The sequence below is a fragment of the Carettochelys insculpta genome, chromosome 10 (assembly GCF_033958435.1).
Source record: "Carettochelys insculpta isolate YL-2023 chromosome 10, ASM3395843v1, whole genome shotgun sequence".
NCBI classification, from domain to species: Eukaryota; Metazoa; Chordata; order Testudines; family Carettochelyidae; genus Carettochelys; species Carettochelys insculpta.
The window spans coordinates 8,487,507-8,511,195 of NC_134146.1; positions in this window are offsets into that span (position 1 = coordinate 8,487,507).

Below are 23,689 nucleotides of genomic sequence, written 5' to 3' on the forward strand. Positions count from 1 at the left end.
ATCCTGCTTTTGTGGTGGGTGAGGATTGGCTGTGTGATGTGATCTGCCTCTGCTGCCTTTCCATTGGCCCTTCATGTGCACCCTCTCTCACTGTCCTCTCCTGCCTTGTGCCTTCCCTTCCATTACCACTGCTGCTCTACATCCTCTCCACAAGGGGCATCCTGCTCCCAGTGCTGGGTGGAGAACCAGCCCCTGTTCAGAGCCCTGCCCAGCCGTCTGCTTCCCTTCTAAACTGCCTCTGGCTGGGCTGGTGCCCTGGAAGAACCCAGCACCCTCCAGCAAAGGCACTGGCCAGCAGGAGCCAAACCCTGCATGTGCCAGAGTGCGCCACAGGACTGGGCCAGGGGCGACTCTACGCCTGAGCTAAGTTCTGGAGTGGAGGGGAGGATACAATTTACAGCCTGTTCATGCCCTGAACCTGCAGGATCCACAGGAGCCCGCACAACTCCCAATTTGCCTGCTCCCCGGCCTCATCCTGGTTCCTGTCCGCAGGGTACAAGGGGCTGTGCCACCCCAAGGTACCCTCCCCTGCTGAGCCAACTCTCTGGTCAGTTTGCTGAAGCTGCTACAGTGAGGTTCCCTGGACCCTGTGCACCAAGCATACATAGGGCATAACAGCCCAAGTTGTCACGGGGTGAACTGGACGTATCTGGGTTATGCTGGTGAGCAGCAGCAGCCTGCGGGTGTGAGCTGCCTTTTGACACTGTGCAGGCGCGAAGGGACAAGCTGCTTCTAGCCATAGGGATGTGGGGAAGGGGGTGGCGGGGAGAAGAATGGAGCTCTGCAAAGACAGATAGACACACACACACTCACACACACACTGCACCCGGAAGTCCCTTCCTTCCCACTCTGCTGCTGGCCCCATTCTGGTGGGACCCGTGGCAGAAAAGGGAGTACATATGCCCCCCAACATGCGGTCTTGGGAAGAGGTGGTGTCAGGTACCAGGTGAGGCACCTCCACCCCCTGGGGGGGGGCGGGGGGCAGAGAATGGGGAGGTGAGAAAGTTGCACAAGAGTGTGAACCCTAAAAGCTTAACAGTTAGAAGGTAAATAAAAGAATCCAACTACGCAGTGATTCTTTTTACCAGTCATCTTGATGTTAATTTGAGTGATTGTACTGCAAAGTTCTGACTGATTGCCATTGAGCTCGCTGAATGCACGTAATTTCACCAGAGGAGATAGGAATAGCGCCCTACTTTGACGTTCAACGTCGAAGTAGGGACCGTGTAGACGATCCGCGTCCCGCAACGTCGGAATTGCTGGGTCCTCCATGGCGGCCATCAGCTGGGGGGTTGAGAGATGCTCTCTCTCCAGCCCCTGCGGGGCTCTATGGTCACCGTGGGCAGCAGCCCTTAGTCCAGGGCTTCTGGCTGCTTCTGCGGCAGCTGGGGATCTATGCTGCAGGCACAGGGTCTGCAACTAGTTGTCAGCTCTGTGTATCTTGTGTTGTTTAGTGCAACTGTGTCTGGGAGGGGCCCTTTAAGGGAGCGGTTGGCTGTTGAGTCCGCCCTGTGACCCTGTCTGCAGCTGTGCCTGGCATCCCTATTTCGATGTGTGCTACTTTGACGTGTAGACGTTCCCTTGCTGCGCCTATTTCGATGTTGGGCTGAGCAATGTCGAAGTTGAACATCGACGTTGCTGGCCCTGGAGGACGTGTAGACGTTATTCATCGAAATAGACTATTTCGATGTTGGCTGCACGTGTAGACGTAGCCCAGGAGTCCTATATTCAGCACAGAGAAATATGGTCACTCTGCAGTTGAAGAAAATGGTTCTCAGCACCTGCCTGCAGGTTTGGGAACAAGGAGTAGGGCTCCAGATGTGCCTGTGTCAGAGAGAGAGAGAGAGAGAGAAACCCACAAGGTCCACTCCCAGTAAGCAATGGGCAGCTTCCTGCAGTCCAGAAGGGAAATGCTTAACTGTGGTTTCACTAGCTCTTCCAATTAACCTGTGTTGTGATTTTTCTTCTCTGAGGAATGTCCTCAGCATTTTGCATATGTAAGGTTATTAGGATCTGTTTCACCATTGTCTCACAGGCAGAAAACACCTGTCCCAAGTCTCTTGCACCTAGCAGGGGGGGTTTCCCTGGGAAACATCCGAGAGGGTCTCGGGAAAGTATGGCTTTCAGTGGGGCTGTGTCGTGAGCTGGTGGGGTGAATATCCAAGTGTCCGTCTGTCTCTGTGAGCATTTATTTGACTGCATGTTTGGCAGTTTGAAAAGGGGGGCAGTTTGAAAGTGTGTTTGGCCATTTGAAAAGTGTGACTTGAGAGTGCTTTGTTCCAGGTGGGCCTTCAAGGGTTGATTGGATTGGAGGCCAGGATCTGAGCCAGGTGTAGCCAGCAGCCATATAAGAAGGGAGTCATTAATCACTGGTGAGCCACCTCTGGAATACTGCACCTAGTTCTAGGCCCCCTCAGTACAGAAAGGACCTGGATGCATTTGAGAGGGTCCAGCGGAGGACAACGAAAATGATGAGGGGGCTGGAGCACATGAGGAGAGCCTGAGGGATTTGGGGGTATTTAATTTGCAGAAGAGAAGAGTGAGGGGTGATTTGATAGCAGCCTTCAACTTCCTGAAGGAGGGGCTCTAAAGAGGATGGAGTGAGGCTGTTCTCAGGAGTGAGAGATGGCAGAACAAGGAGCAATGGTCTCAAGTTACAGAGCGGGAGGTGTAGGTTGGATATTAGGAAAAATGACTTCATGAGGAAGGTGGTGAAACACTGGAATGCATTACCAAGAGAGATGGTGGAATCTCCATCTCTAGAGCTTTTTAAGTCCTGGCTCGACAAAGTTCTGACTGGGATGATTTAGTTAGGGTAGATCCTGCATTGGGCAGGTCTTTCCTGAGGTCTCTTCCGGTCCCGGGATTCTATGGTGCTATGATTCTTCTGTCACCATGTTGTGCTCCCTTTCATTGTTTGGTAGAAGAGCTGTTTGCGAATGAGAAATTCTTCCTTCTTGGTTTCTTTGTTATGTTTTGGAGTACTTTTATTTTTGTCTGAAAGGAAGGGCAGTTTTGGAGGGATTCGTCCTTTTTCTTCCTCGCTGCAGCTCTGCTGTGATGCTCACAGAACAGTGTATAATTTTACAGGACTTTCTTTCTCATCGTTCTGTTTTTTCTTTCGTCCCTTTCCTTAAAGAGAGGGATTGAGACTCTTTTGCACTAGCCGTATGGAACATAGTGTCTCATGCTCCAGCAGAAACCTCCACCATCTGTCCTGCAATTAGCTATTCACACTTAAATACCTCTGCTGCGTTCTCCCTGGGAGTTGGGAGTCTGTTCTGTAGATTCTTTTGTGTTTGGCTCATTTCTCCTGTGGCTTGTGGAACTGTTAGACCTGCAACTGTATATGAAAATGATTGTGGTGGGAAAAATTTGTAACAGTTGCATACTGATTGCCACTGATTGTATTAGTAGCAGTCAAACATGAGCTATACAAGAATATAGGGCTCCAAGTAAAGGGATACCCAGCTAGGAAAGTAGAGTTTTTCTATCAAGTCCGGTATACAGGTCACAGATTTGTGATAACATTGCTTGCTTCAGCACTAAACTGAACAGCATACATGACACACGCTTTCCTCTGCTAAAATTACTGGGATCTTAAAATGTGGTAGGTGGCCCTACCAGTCAGGGTAAGTTTCTACCACCACTTCTTGCTACAAAACTGAAAAAATCGCATATAAAATCCCATCTCCACTCCCCAGGCTAGCTCCTAATGTGATGTAAATTGGCATAGCTGCATCAGAAGGAATACCAACTTATGCTAAGGCAGGATTTAGTCCAAAAACGTATAAATCTTATGTCCAGAGGAAGGAATAATGATTAAACACAGCTGTGAAGAAAATTCTGTAGATTCTGCCAAGAAATGTTGGGGCCTTCAAATAACTGTCCGAAGCTCACAGCCTAGAAACAGAGAGGCCAGTTTAATACCCTGATCTAGATAAACAGGCATGTAAGTCACTGGGACTCAGGCTAGCACTGGGTTTCCTTTTAGCACATCTTAAAGGACTGAGGGCCATACTAGCTCAGCAATTTGCATGTGGATTAACATTATAACAACATATCTTTTTACTGGTACCAGGAGTCCCACCCATCACATCCTCTTGTATGGGCCCAGAACCCTCATGACAGATTTCTGCGTGGAAGGTTTCATGAGTCCAGGAGAGCCCTGCATTTAATAGCAGATACTATAGCTAAATACAGGCTGAACTTCACCAATCCAGAAATCTCTTCTCTGGCAACATCCATAATCTGGCATAATTTTAGTTAGTTGTACAACTACTTATCATGGCCGTGGCCAAGTTTCCTATGGTCCCATAAAATTTGTTTCCAGACACCAGTCCTGGCTCTCAGTGTTCTGTGCTATTTAGCTGTAATTTACCCCAAATGTCTTCTAAGAGCCCAGTCAGCAGTGGAAGAGGTAGTAATGCTGCTGGACAATATTGCGTTCCCATGGTCTGGCAAATTCTCTCATCTGGCACCAGTCAGGTCCCTAGCATGCCAGATGAGGGAGTTTTAACCTGTACCTTTTATTACCACTGTAGTGGTTGTGTGAATAACTTAAGAGTTATGGAGATTTTTTTAAGCAGGATTTTTCCATAAAATGCACTTCAAGACCTCCACTAACTAATTGTAGGCCTGTACACAGGCTTTATGTGAACACTTGCCCGCTTCCAGTTTCTCTCCCCTTCTCCCTGCTGCTCTGTGCAGGGAGCAATCCTGCAGGGCATGATGGGGGAACCCAGGGCACTCTGGTTCCTGTAGTTCCTAACTAGGTCTCTAGACATCTGGCCCCAGAGCTGGGAAGGGACTACATTTCCCAGCATGCAATTGGCCACTAGCAACAGGAAAGAGAGTGGGCTAGGGAATCTTTTTTTCACTTACAATATTACAGCAACATCCCTGAACGTAATTTCTATAAACCTTTATTACTGTATAAACGTTTAGTATGTTATAACAATATCATTTTACCAATCATTGTTTTCACTCAAATTGTTCATTTTTCCAATGCACAGTCATTGCACAGCTATTCTGAACGCCTTTATATTTATTAAAAATATGGTCTACCTTTACCAAAAAGCCACCCCCCCGCCACACACGCCCCCATACACACACACACAAAAATTCCTGTGTACAGGCCTGAACTGCATAAAGGTAACTAATCCCTTCCTTTGAACAGATTGCTGTACTTCAGGCATGGTTGTTAAATATTTCAAGTGAAACTACAGCTTGGCAGAGGGCTTTCCAGAGGAGTCACTAACCTCACTTCCATTTATGCAGCTCTCTGAGTAGGCCTTTGTTTTCACTATTATTGCTTGTGGTATGTAGTGAAAACTGAGAGGCTTAGCACAAATAATGGTCTTTTAACTCCCATCATCTCTTAGTCCATATTTCCAAATGTTTTAACCCCCATCATCTTTTATTCCATATGTCCAAATGCTTCCCCGCAACCAGCACAAGTCCTGTGGCACCTTATAGACTAACAGATATTTTGGAGCATTAGTTTTTGTGGGCAAAGACCCACTTTGTCAGATGCATGAGTGTGTGTGGGGGCAGGGTTTAAACCAGGGATGGCAAAATGTACTTTTTTTTTTTTTTTTTTGGTCTCCAAATACCTGAATGCCTAGACTATTCATATTAGTCTACTGGAGCCTAAAAATGTAGCTCTGCAGGCATAACATAGTTGGTGCAGGGCTGGAGAGGGTGTTGGCAGAGGGGCAGGGAGCGAAGGGAGAGTAATGAGTCTGCAGCTCAGTGGCAAAATGGTTATGGACCCCTGGTGGTCCAAAGTGGTCGTACTTTGAGAACCACTGATGTAAACAAAAAGAAGCAATTATATTTTCAAGAACAGCTCTTTCCCTCTCACTCTCTCTTTCTCACACACACATACTTTTTACATAGAGAAGGTGTGCCGAGTGGGATACTACCATGAACACTTGCTCTTATTGGTCTCATCTAGGGCCAGATACTAAGCTGCTGGTCATAGAAACATAGAATACTAGAACTGGAAGGGACCTTGAGAGGCCATGAGTGTGACCAAGCACCATCTAGACCAGCCCTGATAGATGTCTGTCTAACTGGCTCTTAAATATCTCCGGAGGTGGAGCTGCCACAACTTCCCTAGGCAGTTTATGGTAATGGTTGAAAACCCTGACAGTTAGGAAGTTGTTCCTAATGTCCAACCTAAACCTTTCTTGATGATTTACCCTGGTTATGTGTTTGGCGCATAATTTGTAATTTCTCCCTTGACGGCCACCAAAGGAGGGCAGGAGGGACCTTCATTTAGAACTCTCCTCTGGAAGCCAGCCCTGTATTTCACTGCAATGCCAGCCCCTGCTCTGAAGTTATATCCTGCTGCTGGAAGAGAAGCTGTGACCTTCCAGCTCTGAAGCAAACATGCTTCCAGAAAGATTTTGGAGAAAATTGCAGAATGTGGCATGATGTGAGAAATAGTGCAGTCACTGAATGCTTCAGGGTAGTGGCAGAAAACGTGTCACTACATTTACACTTCTTATAGCTGATTGTTGCAGAGGGAAAAAAACATGCATCCTAATGTATCTCAGTTCAGGATTTAAAGGTGTTTAGGTACTGCTGCTCTCAGTGTTGTTGTGCCTGGCTGCTTTAGGAGTTGATATATCATATTGAAAAAGGGATTTAGGCATGTAGAAGTCAAAACCCCATTGAAAGTTGATCGGATGTTGAAAGTGATATTTAGGCTCCCAAATCAGTCAGGCAGAGCAATACTGAGTGCAGCAGTGCCTAAATACCTTGAACACCTGGGCGCCAGAGACCACGAATGTTGATCTTAAGGTCTATTCATCTGATTCTTTTAGGACCCCGATGCAGCCACCACTGACTTAAAGGGGAATGACTTAAACATGAATGTTACATGAGAGCCCTACAACATTACTTTAAACATCCATTAATTATTAAAAGCCCCACTTTTGTTCAGAGAGGCTGTAACTTTGGGCAGATTCAGGAGGAACGAATGGTGTATGTAATATTTTCCCACTGCAAGGGTAGAGCAGGAGGAGGAAGTGAGAGTAATTTTCTTTTTGGCCTATACAAACAGCAAATTACAACTTCCCCAGTGCGCTGTTCAGGTGATGGGCCCAAACATATGCCTGTTTCTTACCCTTCCCTGCTCTCCTGTCCCTCAGAGGCCCCATGCAGGCCGGTAGGCTGGCGTACAGCAGCATGCCTGCACCCAAAGTCTGGGGAGCCCATACAGGGCAGTGAGGGAGGAAGGGTGATAGCCAAACAGGCGTGTAGGCATGGCCATGCTGAGTGTCACCACCCCTAAGTTTTGGGGTTCTAGGAAAACACTGGAATGTATTACTCTGGATGAATCCTGGGTTTGGTGCCAAGGTCAGAGAGAGAGAGAGAGAGAGAGAGAGAGAGACCCCCCCCCCGAGGCAGCAATCTGCAAAAGCCACCAGGCTAGGCAGCTCTCTGCCTAAGCTAGGCAGTAGGAGATGCCAATGAGGGGAGGGTCCTAACCCCCACCCCTTCCACCAAGATAGGTGCCTAAATGTGGGTGGAGGAGTGCCTCAAGAAGTGCCTGTCTGTGTGAGCAGGAAAAAGGCATTTACCTGTGCAGTTTGATTCCATGGGCATGCGAAGAGGCTGCTTAACATGACAGAAAATATGCAGGAGGAGAACTTCCTCTTTATTGCCTTTGGCCCAGTGGGTACAGTATTCATCTAGGGTGTGTCCACTGGAGTCTGACATGGGTCTTCTTCAGGCTCCTATTGACATGGTTTCATTTGAATTAAATAATTAAATATGAATTGAGACAATGAAAAGTGAGGGACTCTAGACCCTGTGCTTAAGGCACAGGACTGGACTGGACTCATTGGTCATCTCCAGCAGCTTTTCTGGTGGTCTGACATACTCAGAGCACATAGGCTGCATTGTCCCTTTGCTCAGGAGCTCCAGTGTCACTAGCTGTCTTATTTGGTGTGTTTTTCTTAAAGCATTAGTGCCTGCAGTCATGTGATTAAACCAAAGGTGAGCTCTTTAACGTAAAATAGTCAGCTCCCGTAGTTGTGGTTAGAAGCTTGAAAAATGTAAATGGTGAAGTCTCAAAAAAATTGAGGCAAATTGAAGATCGACACTTTTTTTTAAGAATTTCATAATGTATAAGTGGGATTATACATGACTGTCTTAATTCTCTAGACTGGCAGCATGTGGTGAAGTAATTTCCTGATAGTCGCACAGCAGGTCAATGGTTGCATCCTAAAAATAATCAAATATGTATAGATTCCACCTTCCTTTGCACTCAGGCAACCTCTACATTTGACCCAGTGAACTTTAAAAAAAAAAATCTTTCTTTGTGCACTAGTGCATTGGTTTGCAGGCAGTAATCCACCTGTGTCGTGCTTTGTGGGGATGATCCTCACATAACATATTAATTTAAATGAGGGATTATATAAAGACTGGTATTACAGCCATTAGCCTTTTGGAGCTAATGCTATTTCCCATGCCCCAGATGATCTTCTTGTCTTGTTTTGTTTTTACCAATAATTTTATACAGAAAATTGATCTGTAATTTTTCTGTCTTCGCTGTCTCTAAACATCTCCCGGTATACATCACTGAAAAATCAGTCACAATCTTATCAGTATAATGATCCCAGATATTTGTTGCCACCTGCCTGGTTTAATGCAGCATATGTCTATACTGCACTTATGCAAACCCTATAGAGCTGCTATTTAGATTCTAAGTCTGCCAAGTACAACAAAGACCAGCTGAGTTGTGCCATTGCTCATTTAGGACAGAGGATTTTTGAAGACCACAACATTTGAACACACACCAAGCTTCCTGGTTTTCAAGCCATTACACTCCCAGCATGGTTTTACATGTCTGAAACCTGGACAACCTACAGACATCACTTGAAAGTCCTTGAGACTCATCACCAATGCTGCATCTGCCAGATCTAGAAGGTCAAATGGCAAGACAGATGCACCAACATTAGTATTCTGGAAGAGGCAAAGACCACCAGCATGGACGCAATGATCTTCTGTCAGCAACTCTGCTAGACTGGTAACATTGTCCAGATGTCAGTGCATTGCCTCCCAAAACAGTTCCTGTTCTCTCAGCTGAAAGAAGGTACTGTAAAGTTGGACGACAAAGGAAGTGCTAGAAGGACTTGAAGAAGGAGCACTTAAAGAAGTGCAGTATCGACATTGACATTTGGAAGACACTCACCCAGAATGACTCAAAATGGAGAAGTCCTACGCAATGGTCCCTGCATTTTGAACTTCCCTGCCAACAAACTGAGGACAAGAGGCATAGGAGAAAGGAGAGACTGGCTTCCAGTCATGGTCAACAGTCTCCTGCTGTACCTGGAAATACCTGTCCTCCCTGTAATAGAACATGTGGTTCAAGGATAGGCCACATCAGCCACCTGAAGTCCCACAGCTCCCATGGAAGGTGATCATACTCGATAATGAATGATTGCCATCAATTGATCTACCAAGTACAACAATACCTGTGCCTGCCTCTCTGAGCTGTCATATTGATTTTACATTCTAATATCAAAGCAGTGTGAAGGGAGCATCTAGCTTGTGTGTGATTACCTGTATCATCTGCTGAAGAATCATGCTGTGCCTGTTAGGCTATGGTTAATTAGGCAGATCTGGTTCTGTTCAGTCAAATGCTGTAATCTTTAGTTTTGATTTAATGAAAGCCTAATTAGTACCAACCCACCAAAATATTTCAACAAGGTAAACAAGAAAACACTGACTAAATAAATTATTGAAAAGTTGCACACGTACACTGTCTGTTCAACACAAATGTATGTATGTCAAAATAGGAAGTGTAAGGTGAAATGTATCCATGGTGTGCATATCAGTAAATCATCATTGTGGGAGGTAATGCAATTATCAAAGCAGTAAGAGGGTGAGCCTAACAAACAGGGTGTTAGTGTGGGAATCAGGAGACTTGGACTCTACCAATGACCTCCTCTACGCCTTTCAGCAAATACTTTTCCCTGGCCCTTTGTCTTGTCTATTTAGACTGGAAGCTCCCCAGAACCTCTTCCACAGTGCGGAGCACAATGTGGCCATAGTGCCAGTTGGGGACTGCCGGTTCTACTGTCCAACACACAATGTAGCAGTTCATTGTCATGCATTATGCTCATATCTGTCAGAATCATTATAAGCCACAGATAAAGTGAGTGTTCTAAATACCATGAGTAAATTATGATAAAACTTAATCATCTGTTTAAGCATTGTCTCGGCTGTGGGTCAGAAGTAAGATGCCAGCAAAATGTCTCCCAGGTTGCCAGTTAATTACAATTACTATGGTTACAAGATTGAGCAATAACCTCTCACGTGATTCTTCAAGTCAAAGTAATCATGAATAAATTCTCTGCCAAATCATGTGTATAAAAAACCAATTAGAAGTATTGGCCTATGCTTTACTTTCTCTCTGCGCTCTGGAGGTTCAGCACCAGGAATGGCAAAACTTGAATGCAGAGCTGGCCCTCTGAGTTGCATCATCTTTTCTTTCCTGTTAGAGTCCATGCCATGTCCCTTCTGTTCCAGGCTTGGTTCACTGGACTAGCTGTGGTAACCAGGCTGTGGTGGGTTGACCCTGTCTAATCTAGCTGTCTATGGTTCACCTGCCAATAGTAGTGGTTTGAAAAAATGCTAATTGTCTTTCACGTGAATTGTTTTTTTAATTGTGAAAGTCAAATTGTGAACTCTTTTTGGTCCTTCTTTATCTTGCTCTTTATGGCAGCATGGGAAAAGGCGGGAATCTTCTAAACAAGTTTTCTGCATAAATAGCTTGCTATGGTGTGTAGGGGGGCACGGTCTTTTTAATCAATTTCCTATCAAAACTTGGAGCAGGAATTTGTTCATCTGGTCTAGATCTCAGGTCCCCCTTGGCATTTGCCATGGATCTATTGGCAAGAGCTAGCTGCTGGACAGCTGGTGCAGGAAGAGAGGGATGGGCTTAGATGAGAGTCTGCGAGAGCCTGGCTCATATGAGGGGGACAGGGATGGGGTAAGAGTAGGAGGATGGTGGTGCCTGTCTTTGCGTGATGGGAGGGGTTCAGGTGGGCAGCTCACAAGAACTGCAAGGCTTGGGTGGCTGGCCAGCCGGCTTGTGGTACTCACAGTGCTTGAACAGCGGGTCTTGGCATCCCAGGTTCAGACAGCTCAGGCTGGCAGCTGGCCCCGGCAGCACGGGGTTTGGGTAGCTGACTTGGGCAGCTGGCCCACAGCTGGGGAGGCAGTTGGTGGGCGGGCCGGTGGTCTCAGCAGTGGGTGGGCAGGTGGCTGGCTCCAGTGGTGAGGGGTTTGGGTGGGCAGCTCTGACAGCACAGGTCTGAGGTGGGCAGGTGGCTGTCGCGGTCAGCGCTGGCGGCTGTCATGGGGCTCAGCCACCTGGCCAGGTGGGGGCTGCATCAGACACCTGCAATGGGCCAAGAAAAACTATTTGTGCTTATTTTTAATTTTAGATAATATTTTATATCAAATTTTTGTGTTTAGTTTAAATTGCAAATTGATGTTTTTCTTACAAGAAGGGTTGGATGATGGTAAAGAAAAGGTGGGGGGCATGAGAGTTTCTCAAAAATCAAAAAGGAGGCATGATGCTGAAACATCTGGGAATCACTGAGCTAAGAGAATCCCCAGACCTCAGTGATCCTTCAGCAGAGCAGCCAACACTCACCCCAGCTGAGGGAGTGGGAATCAGGAAAGGCTGGGCCCTCCAGCATACTGACCACCAGACCTATCTTTCCCCCTTCCCGTAGGAGAGCTGTTTAGAAAAGTTCCTCTGTTTGAAAACCCAAATCCTCACATAAATAGAGTAAAAAATTAATTTCCTGCATGTACATTCTGCTTTGCGTGTAGAATCAGTAAGGCGCATACATGTATTGGAGATGTGAAAATGGCTCCATGTGGAGGCAGTGGTAAACTTTTGGCCATTGAGGATTCCAGGGGTATCTAAGGGTGTTAGCCATTGGCTGTGGGAGTCCCAATTAGCCGTTTGCTGAAAAATTGGGACTCAAAAGATTGCACTTTTCAAAGCAAAACTGCCCATTTAAAATACAGCAAAAGGAGTTTGGTTTATGAAATCAATAAGGCAATTACTGAACACACACAGCACCATCAAAAATTAACAGTAGTTGATACATTTTAAAGGACATGTGGAGTCAACAGAGTCAGTTCCTGTGGGATAAAAATCACAATATCCTTCTACATGGCGACTGCAAATAGCCCAGGGAATGTGCAAAGCACACAATGGAAGGCAATGTTCAGAGTCAGCCAGAGTGACGCATTTTAGGCATGTTATTCATTTCACTGCTACAATTGTAGCCACGTCTGGGAAACGGGTGAGTTTTAAAGGACAGCTGCACCTCTTTATAGGAGTGGAACGTGAGAGAAAAGAATGAGTTTGGGTTCAGAGGGAAATGCTTTTACTTCTATTGCAGTGTGTGGGTTAGAGTCAGAGTCTGTCTGACAGTGAGTGCAAAGAGGAGCGAATCAGAATTTACAGCATTCACCTGCACATTGGTGAATAAAATTATTGGGACAAGATGCAAAGGAGGCGCTGGTTCAGGGACCGTGCTTCAGTTTGAAAGGAACATTTTGAGCACTTGTTAAAGTAAACATCTAGGCTCCTATTTTTAACTTCCTAGTGCGATGGAGAAATGGGGCTGTCTTTTTATAGCGCAAACACCAACTTTTCCCCCTTCCCCCCTGCTTGGCGAACGCAATATCTCATCACTCTTCCCTGTTTGCTTGGCCTGGGTGAGAATCGTCTGGGGATCAATTTGCCCTGAGGGGGTTTATAGACCAGATCCTAAAAGTCTGGCTCCAAGAGATTGTCCTGGAGCCCCCTCACCCCTTCACTGTCTGCCTGAAGGTTAGGGTTGGACCAGGAGAATCTCCATCTCTCTCTCTCACACACAAACACAGCATAGCTGAACATTCCCTGCCCTCCTTTGCTATGTCTACTCCGTGATTCTTATTTCAGGATACAAATGTACCCAGTGCTCGAAATAGCGTTGCCATTTCGTGTTCTGTGTTCGGGTTCCGCTATGTCTTGTCGTACGGAACTTTCAGAATAGCCACGTATTCGGAACGTTGGTGCCGTTTGGAGGGCAGCAAGTTCTGAGTAAGCGATTGCACAGTAATAATTTGCATGGTGCAAATTGCGTCTATTATTTTGAAATTGACTCGCTGTGTAGAGTTGGTCCTTGTGCAAGGCCCATCTCACAGACTCCAGCAATCACATTTTACCTTCCAAGTTTTCAGCCTGACCTGGTGGCTGGCTCTGTAGGAAGATAAGGCAGTCAGCCACTAGCAGCAGAAGTGTCACCTCGTTGCTTGGGCTGCTGAACTGTGCAGAGGGTTTGCTGACTCCTGCCCGGGAAGACATTGGATGGAGAAAGAGGATGACGTTTAGTACCATCAGGCCTGCCACGTACTCTGCTAGGGAGCACTGGTAACAGAGTGAGGCCTTTTAATTCCAGAAATGAGTAGTGTCCCACATGTTCCCGTGCATATGTCTACGGTACATTGAGACCCACAGTCTTGTGGGAAGAGAGGGCAAGCTGACAGGGCCATGTGAACACACGTGCTGCACCTGGAATGTGTCACAGTGGTGTGAGCCATCGGCAGAGGATTGTGAACACAGTGAACCTTGAAGCTAGACCCTGTTCTCCTGGTTGCAAACTTCCCCATAGCTACCTGCTTCCCTTCTGTGGTCCTTGTGCAGTTTCTTAGGCAGGTGTGACCTCAAGTATCAGCTCATTGGCTTTTCCTGCTTCTAAATGAGCAAAGAAGTGGCTCAATGCAGGCAAACAATCTCTACCACTTTAAACAGTTTAGGACGATCACGGGAGGGGCGGGGGGCGTGAGCAGGGAGAGGGAAGGGGAAACATGCAAGGAGCTTTCCAGCCTTGTAATTCCCCCAAGGCTGGGAGAAATCAAATTCTTTTCACACTCCAAAGTGAATCATAGAATCATAGGGCTGGACGGGACCTCAGGAGGTCATCTAGTGCAGCCCTAATGACTAGGTTCCAGACCCGCTTCAGCCCCTGCTAGCTAGCTTCTCCGAGCTAGGCTGTGAGGGGATCGGGCGTCTGACGTTAGATACCTATACTATTCTGAACTTCCATTGTTTGCCAGCATGCATTAAACCAGCGCTGGCCAGTGAACGTTAAAATATTCCTGGCAAATTATCAAATGGTTTTGTAGCCTCTTCCAGTGTGTATCTGTGCTCAAACTAGACATCTGTTAAGCTGAAGGATACTTTTGAGATTGTAGCTATCCTGTGATTTTTTATATTCAACTGTAGGTCAGGTCAGAGTTTGAGGTCAGAAAGTTGACTTCTGGAAGGTCAACAGCCCTTAAAGACAACAGCCTTAATAGGCCTGGAAAGCCGAAAACTGTTCCAGGGCACTTGGCTGATGAGCTGACAGGAAGGTGAGTATCAGACGGTGAAAACAGTTAATCCTACTTCTAGGTGTCGGGTGAGGCAAGCAGCTTCTCATTCTGAAAGGATCAGGACGGCATTTTTCAGATTTACAAATGGAATTATTTCCATCAAGCAGGGGGAGTAGAGACAGACAAAGCAAAAAAGGGAAGTGCTGCTACTAGTTGAAACCTGCCAGAATATGGCACATTTTAACTTTCCATTGGGTGTGGTAGAGCGTGAGTGGGGACTCACGGGAAGTCCAGCTCTGGACAAGGTGAGAACCACTTTGCTCTGCAGAAGAGCCTGATCCTGTACCCCTTCCTTGGGCAACACTCCCATTGATTCCATAGAAGAGTTCAGCACCTTGAAAAACTGCTGAATGACTTTATTCCAGGTGTTGATCAGGGGAAGAGATAACTATGAATGGGACATTGAAAGTCAATGCTTGTAAACGCTTTCGGTCCTTTTATAGGTTTTCCCACCTACATTCCCTGGATGCCAAAAACATAAGGTGTTTCTGTCTTTCATCAGTGGACCAACTAGAAAAACAGCTTCCCTTGTAAAGTAAATCTTCTGTAGACAAACAAGTGGCAAGATGCAGAGCAACAGATATGCCCCCAATGACATCACACAACTGCCTGGCTCAGGACTAGAAAAGAAGTCAAACACTACCAGGCACGAGAGAGGTCACTGGCATGATACTCTGAAGCCTGCCTATTCTACTCCTAGGAAGAAGTGGTGAAGGTGGAGTACGATGGGCAGGTGAACCACCTCCCTTGGCGGGGAGACACCAGCATAAAAAGAGAAGTGGAAAAGCAGTTAATGCTTCCTGACGCAAATAGGAAATTCCTGTCATGTGAGAAGCTTTCATTCCAGAAGCGTGATGATTTGCACAGGGCCTTTCATGTGAATTCCAATTGGGCATTCAGGCTTCCAAATTAGTGCCTACCTAGGAAGTCATGGCCAGAACACATGGGCCCAAAGGACATTTCCTGCAAACTTTTCTGATCCTCTTTTACTAATGCTACTGATCTAAGGGTTGGACTTTGGCTTTATCTGTGCTTATCAGGCTGGAGAAAAGGCTGTACTTCATGTAAGCCGTCATCCACCTTTAGCTGCCAATTTCTGTTAATAAGAAAAAATAAGAATGAGTTGGCTCAACAGTTTCCAACAGGGACAGATGTGGGGTGGGGTTAACTGTGAAAACGATTATATCATTTGGCTGGAATGTTTTCATTGGTATAGAACATCCTGCGATATATTATTTCTTGTATTAGCATCATTATTTATTTATTTATTGTAGTTATTCCTAATGCATGTAGTACAGAGAACATATCCAAGGAGCTTATGAAATAAATTTGTTAAGAATATGTTTTCAAAATCTTTATAATGACATCACTCATAGTTTATAAACCTCTCCCCATCACACTATGTATTTGAATAAAGCAGTGCTGTTACTTTGACATAGACAAATAAGTAGGGAAACAACATATAGCAAGTTTAATACCAAGAGAAAACTTAACTCCTTTAGCATTCTGAGCCAAAGTACCTAAAAATATCTGATGCCTATAAATACACATTTCTATTATCTTTTAAACTTAAAGGAGATTTTATTTGGAAGTGAAATTTTCTCACTTCATGTTCATGATTTTGATCTGCTGTTTATATTAAAAATAACAGGGCAGCACTGCCATTTCAAATTTTCTTTGCCATTCACTTGCACTCTGCGTCTCTGGAGAATGACAGCTATTCGATTGTAGGTGTGAATATAAGAGACATTCTCAAAAGATAACATTTTTAAAGTGTATGGGGGGGACATATTTTTATAAAACTTGGCTTTCTCGTTATTTGTGTTGTAACTCCTAGCTTTGCAAAAGGGGTGTTTGGCATTCGTCAAATGAGAAGAAAGTTATGTCTACGTTACCCATTTACAGCAGTGGTGCGCAACCTGCAGTCCACGGGCTGTACGCAGCTGATTACCATAATCCATTGTCCAGGATCATCAAACTGTGGCTGCGGTGGTGGGGGGCACACCTTTGGATGGACATCATAAGCTAAATGCCTCACAGCCCACCAGTGGATTTCCCTGAGACCACCACTGGTTTACAGCCTATAAATATGATAGAACAATAACCGGATTAAAGTAATTCCATGGTGCTAGAGGGGTAAACTGACTAGTAAATCAAGCCTGATTTGCTTCACCTGTACTGTGAGCAGGAGCTAAAGAAATGCTTCCCTCTCAGCTAGCTAGGAAGGACGGGGATGGGAGGTGTCCATGTAAATACCATTTGCTTTGCTTAGATTTCTTAGCTATTCAGCAGATGCACTGGTATGTTGCTGGTGGTAATCAACTTAATGGGTGACCCAACACCTTGCATTGTACTAATGCAAGGGTAGTTGGTATATGGTTACAGTGCACATAGTTTTAGTGGGAATCCAGAAAAGGAGAAAAGCAGGACTCACAGAAGAAAGACGCTTGCTAAGAAGAGATTGGACTTTCAGAACTCTATGAGAAGGGATGGGTAAGAGAAGGTTATCTGGATGAGGAGGCTATATACCCTGTCCAAGGGTTCTGTCTGGACTTGCTTGAACAATTGCCCCGCCCCATCTCCATTCAAGGGACAGAACTAAGCAGGCACCATTAAGAACCTCTTCCTTAGGTTAGTTGTGGTGGAACTGCATTACTTCTACCCTACCTTCTAGGAGCTGAACTCACAGGCTGAAATCATTTGGGACTGTTGGGCAGAAGTGGTGACGGCAGATGTTGACTGACAGCCAGGGAGACAGCAGAAGAGGGGTATGACAAATGGGGGAGGACCAGCCATGAGCAGATGGATGACAGACGAACCAGGAGTGTGAGACAGATTCCTCTTTTTACCTCCCATCCGGGATGAGAGGTGAACTCTACAGCTGCACGTCTGAACTCTGGATCTGCTCTGACCAAGAGCAGCAGCTGGGAGTGGGGTGCAGAGAAGAGGTAAGCATGTGCAAAAGATGTCTAGATTGCTGGACCTAAGAACCGGAGAGGAAAGGGGGAACTGCTCAACCTATTTGGGGTGGGACTCTTACTCATGGTTTGTGTTTATGAGCCCTGCTTGTGGTGTTTTCCCCACTTAATGCCAGGTTACTCCCCAGCCTTCATTAAAAGTTCCTTTTCTACCGTCAGACTCTGTGCTTGCAAGTGGGGAGGTATAGCCTTTCAGAGGCACCCAGAGATGGTGTGTGAATTACTGGGTGGGGGCTTGAGCCAGTTGCACGTTGACGGATGGAGATTAAATCCTAGATATAGAACCCAGTCCTGGCTGCTGCTGGCTCCACATGGCAGAAAGGCTACAGTCGCAGGTCTACCGTCACTTTGGCACCTCTCCCACTCATACTGAGACTTGTGCCACTGTAAATTAGGACAGACTCTGTGACGGCAACTAGAGGCCAACAATGAAGGCCCATGACCCTAAGCGCTGTAAATGCCTATAGCGCTGAGCCAGTCTCTGTCCCAAGTTGAATAACCCATGAGCAATATGATTGGCTTGGCATCACAGGCGTATGTCAAATGGTGGAATTTTAGAAAAGCTTTCATTTAACATGCTGAATGATGCCATTGCGGGAAGTTAATGACTATAACATAAGTCAAATGGTGGAAGTACGTTGAATCTGATAGTGCCCCGTGAATGATGTAAAATTATGGCAATATGTCACAAAAGACAATTAAAGTGATCCTTCTGTTATGTTGCTGAGTTCTCAGTTTATTTTAAAAAAACGAGTTTTCCATAAAAAATGTCAATCAGGTTGTAATAAAACCCTTGTGTTTTGGTTCCTATGACAAACACACTTTTTTATTGATGTTAATCAAACAAACTGTACAAAACTTTTTTGTACCTAAACTACTGCTGCTCGTTCTCATTTTCATTAATTCCAGATTTTTAACTTGTCTGCTTCCAGGTTCATTGTTAAACAATTGTTGTTCAGCTGCATTTTGTCTAAGTCAGAGCAAAGCTGAAGCCAAAACACAGTGCTTATCCTGAGCCCTGCGTTCCAGCTATCAGGCTAGAACAAATGTGATCCAGAAACCATATTTCAGATGCTGTCACTAGGTGGATGTTCTGAAAGAAAAATATAATTAACAAGAGCTTCTAGCAGCAGATGTCCTTTCTAGCGTCTCCTGGCTGTGACTATATCCCCTTCTGCAAGACATGGCATAGTCCAATCCTCTTACCACTTCAAATCAAGAGATATGGAGTCTGTTCGCTCAAACACTGATCTGCTGTTTGACCTTGGGGGGGCAGGTCTTTTTACTTCAGGTGTTGCTTCGTCTGTCTGTCTTGGCTATTTAGATTGTAAGCCTTGTGGGAGAGGAACTGTTCAGGCTGTGCTATTAAAAGGAGCCAGTAGCTCCTACCTCTGTGGGAGTATAAACAGGCAACAACTTTCTATGCTATACCCTCTCAGAACCTCAAGACTGGTTTCTCTTGGCCTGCCTGGTGTACTGCCCTCCTAATGAGTTTTTCCATAGCTGAAAAATATGTAGCCCGGTAAAGTGCTAACAATTTCAATTTACTTAAGGTTTAAATTTTGCATATAAGCAGCAGGGCTGACAGCCCTGAAAGCAAGGTATGCAGGGGCATGCTCAGTGCCCTGGAAAGGGTGGCGTCTTGGGTGGAAGGGGCAGAGTTGAGAGAAGTCAGCCCTCAGCACCACCTCCGTCCCTACCAGCAAAGACCTTAACAGAGCAGCACGTCTTCAACATGAGAATTATTTTTAATAAACACCTTTAACATTGGTGTCGTTAGGCTATCTTTGTGTCTGTGGATGATACAAACAATTCACTTCTAAAACCATTTATGTCTGTAGAGGTCCGAAAGTTGTCTTTCAAGTCCCATTCTTCAGGAACGTAGTGTAAGTGCCCACAGGCACATGGAAACCTGAGACCCCCTAGAGCTTAGTATATGAACCTCTACAGTTTGAGCTCAGAGCAAGCAACCTCTCAGCTAAGGCTGTAGAGGAGACTTGTTCTTTCTCTGTGTAAGTGGTCTATCTGCCACTACTTGGGATAGTGACCCACACCAAGGCATGTGGGCTACAATAGCTCCTGTCTTTTTCTACTCTTCACATAGTCAAACGATGGTGTGTTGCAGTGGTGGTGGCGGGCAGTGGGGGCGCGGATCCTCCCTCAACAGTTTAATATTATACTATAACACGATGAATAAGGGATCATATCATAGGCAAAGACGATGAAAGACTCTAGCTGTGTGCAAATAGACAGCAAAGTATTGCTACCCTGCACAGCCTTAATTTCAACATGTGTTCACGTAATAGTTTGAAATACACTAATAGTCCAAAAAAAATGTACTCATTTTCCGTGCCTGCAAATATAGGATTTTCATCTTAAGTAGGACTCTGGCTACAATAACTGTGGCCCACCCATTTGTTGTGACATGACTAGAGCTGAACTATCACACTCTTCTTTGCAAGGACTGGTTGTGCTCCACTTGATGGCAGCTGGCCATATTCCTTACTGCATGTGGTAGACTGCCTCATAAAAGGGCCCGTGTATAAAGGAGCAGCGAAGTGAACCAGAATTCCTTGCAGTGACACACTACTTTGTGGATCACACCCAGAACGCTGACTCCAGTGTGAGTCTGTCTGGTGAAGGTGGACTTTCACCGCTAATATCTAGACTGCATGAACTAAATTCTCAGCAGGGACCTCGGGGCGTTTTAGTCCATGGAAACCCAACATGCAACAGCTGGGGCTTTCCAGTCATTCAGCGAACAATGCTAGTCACTATCACTGAGCATCGAGGTGAGTGCAAAGCTGTCTCCTGTTCGACACCCAAACATGGCAGCCACCATCTGTACATATGGTTGAAGCTATGCACCGGTTTGCCTGAATTACAGCATGGATGTTCTGGGCATAATATCTTTGAGTTGCCTGGGTTTTGTAGGCTTAAATGCTTCACATTTGCACTGCATTAAGCTTTTTTGCAGTTAATTTTGCGTTTTAATTTTTTTTTGACTAATGAGGCAGATAGGAAAATTCAATATACAGAGGAGATGGCTCTTGAATCTTTGCATTGTATCGAAATATTTTCTATGTGAAAATTGAACACTACTACTTTTCACCTGATGAAGTGGATTTAACCAGGGAAGCTTGTGCTTTAATAACTCTTAGCCTCTGAGGTGCTACAGGGTGCTTTGTTTTTCTTACTTCCCAAGCTGAGGTATTTAACAGTATGTCTCACTCTTGGCCCTTCGGAATTCTCTTCCAAACACTTGTTCCCTAAAACTCTCCCATTATTGCAACAGTATTGGAAAAATCTGAAAAGAGCAAGTCACGAAGTCATAGGCATGCTTTTATTTATATGGTGGTTTATGGTATTTGCTCATTTCTTGTCATAAAGAGGAGTAACGGCCGTGGCACTGGAGTATATGCACAATAAATAGCCTTGTGGTTATGAAACGCGTCAGCTTTCATGTTTAATCACCTACACAAAATGTTTGCTGCCTGGCGCACTCCTCAGACATTAGCCCTTGATTATACAACATTGTACTCTACAAGACATACAGATAGTCGAGAGACTAAAATCCAATTACATGTTAACACAAACAGATTTCTTTAACTTAGTCTATTTTATTCATAGATGTGCATCTGAGATAGCACTCCTGGATCTCCGCAGGGTCCCAATAGCCGTGTCTCCAACCTTGCCCCATCCCTTCTGCTTCTCTTTCTCCTTTAGTTTCCAATTTTTCCTTGCCCGTCACCTGGCCTTGCACGTATGATTGCGGCTGATGCTTTTCTCTTTTACCCCATCCCTGCTCGGGCAATCTTATTTCCCTCTGTGCCAGCAGCTCTTGGCCAATCTCCCAGGGTAAACGCCAAGGAGGAGAGCAGACCTAGCCTCTCACGTCAGCTTCTCTTTTAACTTTAGAAGGACTCTTGCCTCAGGTTGCCAGAGTAGGAGGCAAGATATTTAGTAATAAAGGCCTCAGCAAACTAGTGGTTGTATTTTTTGCCTCAATAGTGCCCACCAAGGCACTTGAAATCTCCTGAGGCAATGTGTTTCTCTTCCTTACTGGTACAACAGAGCTCTTTGGGGTGCAAATCAGAATGCATGGTACAATGCCAACTAAATCACCATGGTCAAGGGTTTGTCACGCTGGGACTTAAAGACCTCTAGGAAAGGAGATTCTACCACCTCTCTAGGTAAGCTATTCCAGTACTTCAGCACCCTCCTATTGATACCGTTTTTCCTACTATGCAATCTAGACCTCCACCACCCCAGCTTGAAACCCTTACTCCTCAGTCTCCTGTCAGTCACCTCTGAAAACAGCCTCCCTCCATCCTCTTTGGAACCTCGCTATTGGTAGTTTGAGGCTTCTATCAACCCGCCCCGCCCCCCAAACTTCTCATCCCAAATCCCTCACCCTCTCCTCCTAAGTCATGTGCTTCAGCCCTGTAGTCATTTTGGTGTCTTCCTCTGGACTGTCTCTGAAGATCATCTCCCTGACCCAGTCAGAGGGAAACTTGTAACAAAGATAACATTTACACATTTTTGCATACACCTTAATGTAGCACAGCATGCATCAAAATTCCAGTAGACATTTGTTGTCACCAGGGACTAGAAAGTTCCTGTCACTATCAACCAAAACCCACAGCCACATAACTGCATGCTATGGTTCCATCTGCAGCGGGAGAAAGGGTCACAGCGTGGTTTTACTTGCCCGTCCTCTCCCTCATTTTGTAGCTCCCTTTTCACACAATAGATGAAAGTGTGTAAAGGAGTACAGGAAAAATTGGGCCCTGACCTATGTTTTTTTTTTGGAAGCCCATTTTGTCTACCAGTGGCCACTCTCTGTCATGCCCTTCACTGCTCCGGAGGGATTGTACTTCATTTTCATGGTCTAGCGTATGCACGCTGAGATGATTAGATCTAATTGGCACCAGTTGCATCCAGTTTCCACCACGCACCCCGTGGGATGTTTGGGCTGCGGAAATTTAGCTAACAAGCAGGTTTAACTTGCAACTTGAATCGCTCTAGGGTGTTCCCTCCTTTCAGTTTTTCACAGAGACAGATTTCACACCCTTTGAAGCGGTATAATACGTCATGAGGGGTATAAAAACCAATGACTCCACGGGAGTGGGCCCCGAACATTACTGTGCCTCTAATGCCTAGATAGCACAAAGGAAAAGAGCAATGCATTTCAAGAACCTCTTCGTTAACAACTCGAGTTCAGACTACTGCTGTCATTCCATGATAGCTCTTTCAGTCTGCGCGCAGCATGCTTTATCCAGTAATGTGACTGTATTTCTGCTATGCACGTATTTTCTACATATGTGAGTAGGGCAGACAGAGTCATCTTTTTTATATTTAGCAGCAGGTGTGCAAGGCTGAAGGAAAAAATACCTGTGACTTCCCCCATACTGTTCCCCTGACGTTTGAGCATGTAAGTGTATCATATTTATTCGGGCAATTTCTTCTTTGTATTCCAGTAGTCCACCTCCAGCATAGTCTTGGATCCCATTGTGCAAGGTCTGTATGTACACATAGTGCCCTTTCCTTAAACAGTTCTAAGCCAAAGGCACAAGACAAAGAAAGTTTTATTCGCTCCTGTTTGCAAAGAGGAAACTGAAGCAAAAACAAGATGAAGCAACTTGCCTACTATCATCCCAGAAAGCCATGTTTGTGCTCTGACTTGAACCCAAACCTCCAAAGTCTTAGAGGAGCACCTTCAGTGCAAGCCTGTCTTTTCTCCCTGACCTAAATTATCAGTACCAAGCCAATGCTTGTGGGAGGAACAAATCAAGGAGCCCAGCTATGTGCCCTTTAGGCCTGACTTCACAATGGGAAGGTGATCAATCATGTCACTAGGAGCAGCAATAGATCCCTAAAAGACAAAGGAGTTTATCTTCAACTGCGGTTTTCTTCAACTGCGGGTTGAAACTCTCTAATCTGGAACTCTTATCTTGCAAAATCTGTAATCCGGCACAAATTTAGTTGTGTGGATGACCAATTACCATGGGTGTGACCATCTTTCCCACAGCCCCAGAAAGTTTGTTTCCAGCCACCAATGCTGTCTCAGTGGTCTGTGCTGTAATCTACCCCAAATGTCTTTTAGGAGCCCAGCAAGCAGTGGAATGGTTGATAATGCTGCTGGACCATATTGATGGCCCATGGTGCAGCAAACCATCTCATCCAGCACTGGTCAGGTCCCCAGGGGCCTGGATTAGAGATGGTCAACCTGTATAAACGAACTGTGC